A 3,748-nucleotide genomic window follows, 5' to 3' on the forward strand; every position below is an offset into this window, starting at 1 on the left:
TTTCAGGTTTGGGATCAATTTCAACAAGAGTGTCTTTTTCCTTGTTCCTGCTCATATGAAAGAGAAGAAAACAAGAAAAGAAGAGGAATCCTCTATGTCACAGTATAGAGATTCCTTTATGTTAGTAGAAGAAGAAAGGGGAGAAGAGTGAAGAAGAATGGGTTTGGATTTTTAGATGAAGAGAGGTGAAGAGAAGTGTTAGAAAATAAATAATTAAATAGAATAAGAAAAGAGAGGGAGAATTTCGAAAATAATTTTGAAAAAGAGGTTAGTATTTTCGAAAATTAAAGATAAGATAAGATTAAAATTAAAATTTAAAACAAAAAGAGTTTTTTTGAAAAAGAGATGAGATATTTTCGAAAAAATAGAGAGGGAAAATTGGTTAGGTGGTTTTGAAAAAGATAAGAAACAAACACAAAGTCAAAGAGTTAGTTGAAAAAGATATTAAAATCAAATTTGAAAAGATAAGAAGATGAGTTAGATAAGATATTTTGAAATCAAATTTTGTAAAAGATAAAATTTTTGAAAAAGATATGATAAAATGATAAGGTAAGAATATAAGATAGAAAAGATAAAAAAAAGATTTTAATTTTTAAATTTAAAATTACTTACTTCACTAACAATAAACTACAAGATAAAATTCTAGAACTTAAGGATTGAACCTTTCTTAACAAGAAAGTAACAAACTTCAAATTTTTGAATCAATCACATTAATTGTTAGTGTAATTTCGAAAATATGATATAAAGATAAGAAAAAGATTTTGAAAATATTTTGAAAAAGATTTTTGAAATTTTCGAAAAAAAGAAAAAATAGAAAAGATATGATTTTTGAAAAAGATTTTGAAAAGATAAGATTTTTAAAATTTGAAAATTTGATTTGACTTGTAAGGAACAACTAATTTTGAAAATTTTTGACTAAATCAACTTCAATTTTCGAAATTTTGAGAGAAAAAAGGAGAAGATATTTTTTTTATTTTTTGAATTTTTTTAATGATGAGAGAGAAAAACATGAAAATGACCCAAAACATGAAAATTTTGGATCAAAACACATGATGCATGCAAGAACACTATGAATGTCAAGATGAACACCAAGAACACTTTGAAGATCATGATGAACATCAAGAACATATTTTTGAAAAATTTTTGATGCAAAGAAAACATGCAAGACACCAAACTTAGAAATCTTTAATGCATGGACTCTAACAAACGAAAATGCATATGAAAAACAACAAACAACACAAAACAAGAAATCATCAAGATCAAACAAGAAGACTTGTCAAGAACAACTTGAAGATCATGAAGAACACTATGAATGCATGAGATTTTTGAAAAAAATAATGCATAAATTTTAAAAACATGCAATTGACACCAAACTTAAAAATTGACTCAAGACTCAAACAAGAACACAAAATATTTTTGGTTTTTATGATTTTATGATTTTTTTGTATTTTTATTAATAAATTTTTTTTCGAAAATATTTTTTGGAAAAAAAAACGAAAAATAAAAGAAAAATTTTGAAAAAGGTTTTTTTTTTGAAAAGTTTTTTTTAAAAAGAAAATTACCTAATCTGAGGAACAAGATGAACCGTCAGTTGTCCATACTCGAACAATCCCCGGCAACGGCGCTAAAAACTTGGTGGACGAAATTGTGATCATCAAAGTTGGTCTCTTTGTTATTGTATGGAATCATTATTGTGGCTCTATGCTATGTGTGGACACAACTCCGTTCAACTTAACCAGCAAGTGTACTGGGTCATCCAAGTAATACCTTACGTGAGTAAGGGTCGATCCCACAGAGATTGTTGGTATGAAGCAAGCTATGGTCATCTTGTAAATCTCAGTCAGGCGGATTATAATTGATTATGAATTTTCGAATAATAATAAATAATAAACAGGAAATAAAGATTAATAACATAGGATAGAAATACTTATGTAAATAAATGGTGGGAATTTCAGATAAGCGTATGGAGATACTGTGCCCTTTCTTTTTCTACTTTTCTACTTCTTCCTTCAATCCATCTTACTCCTTTCCATGGCAAGCTGTATGTAGGGCATCACTGTTGTCAATGGCTACATCCCATCCTCTTAGTGAAAATGGTCCTATGCTCTGTCACAGCACGGCTAATCATCTGTCGGTTCTCAATCAGGTTGGAATAGAATCCCTTGATTCTTTTGCGTCTGTCACTAACGCCCAGCCTTCAGGAGTTTGAACCTCGTCACAGTCATTCAATACCGAAATCCTACTCGGAATACCACAGACAAGGTTAGACTTTCCAGATTTCCGGAATCCTACTCGGAATACCACAGACAAGGTTAGACTTTCTGGATTCCCATGAATGCCGCCATCTATCTAGCTTATACCACGAAGATTCTGTTGGGGAATCTAAGAGATATGCGCCCGGACTAAGGTAGAACGGATGTGGTTGTCAGTCACACGCGTTCATAGGTGAGAATGATGATGAGTGTCACGGATAATCACATTCATCAAGTTGTTGTGCAACGTATATCTTGGAATAAGAATAAAGAGAATTGAATAGAAACGGTAGTAATTGTATTAAAACTTGAGGTACAGCAGAGCTCCACACCCTTAATCTATGGTGTGTAGAAACTCCACCGTTGAAAATATATAAGTGAAAGGTTCAGGCATGGCCGAATAGCCAGCCCCCAAAACGTGATCAATAGCCTCCTAAGATGAAGAATAAAAACAAAACTGAGACCAAAGATGTCTAATACAATAGTAAATTATCCTATTTATACTAGACTAGCTACTATGGTTTACATGAGTAAGTCATTGATGCATAAATCCACTTCCGGGGCCCACTTGGTGTATGTTTGGGCTGAGCTTGATCTATCCACGAGCTGAGGCTTCCTTTGGAGTTGAACGCCGAGTTATAGCATGTTTCTGGCGTTCAACTCCGGGTTGTGACGTGTTTTTGGCGTTTAACTCGAGACAGCACATGTACTTGGCGTTGAGCGCCATTTTACGTCGTCAATTCCCGAATAAAGTATGGACTATTATATATTGTTGGAAAGCTCTGGATGTCTAATTTCTAATGCCATTGAGAGCACGCCATTTGGAGTTCTTTAGCTCCAGAAAATCTATTTCGAGTACAGGGAGGTCAGATTCCAACAGCATCAGCAGTCCTTTTGTCAGCCTTTTTCAGAGTTTTGCTCAAGTCCCTCAATTTCAGCCAGAAATTACCTGAAATCACAGAAAAACACTCAAACTCATAGTAAAGTCCAGAAATGTGAATTTATCATAAAAATTAATGAAAACATCCTTAAAAGTAGCTTGAACGTACTAAAAACTACCTAAAAACAATGCCAAAAAGCGTATAAATTATCCGCTCATCAAAGTTTCTAACAAAGAGTAAGTTTCACATAAAAATTCTTTTTATTAATTTTAATGGTATAGGATAATAATTCTGGGTTGTTATTGAACTGTTTTCTATTTAATGCAATAGCCTTGCCAAAGAACAAGAGCAACAATCCAAAGAACCTCCAGTGGCATAACAATCAGAACAAGAAGCACCTGTTAATGTGTAAGCATAGAATTCTTTAATATCACTTTTGTTTAATATAATTTAGGTTCACTATAATGTTCATACCTAGTTTAATTATGGTTCAGTTGAAACCAGAAATTAATTCAATATGTTGCTGTCTTTGGACTCTCTTCTGTTTCTTATAGCTGCCCTCCAGAACCTAAAAAGCAGGATGTTACAGTGTCACTTACGAGTTCTATTATTGAA

Source organism: Arachis hypogaea, chromosome 3 (assembly GCF_003086295.3).
Source record: "Arachis hypogaea cultivar Tifrunner chromosome 3, arahy.Tifrunner.gnm2.J5K5, whole genome shotgun sequence".
Lineage (NCBI taxonomy): Eukaryota > Viridiplantae > Streptophyta > Magnoliopsida > Fabales > Fabaceae > Arachis > Arachis hypogaea.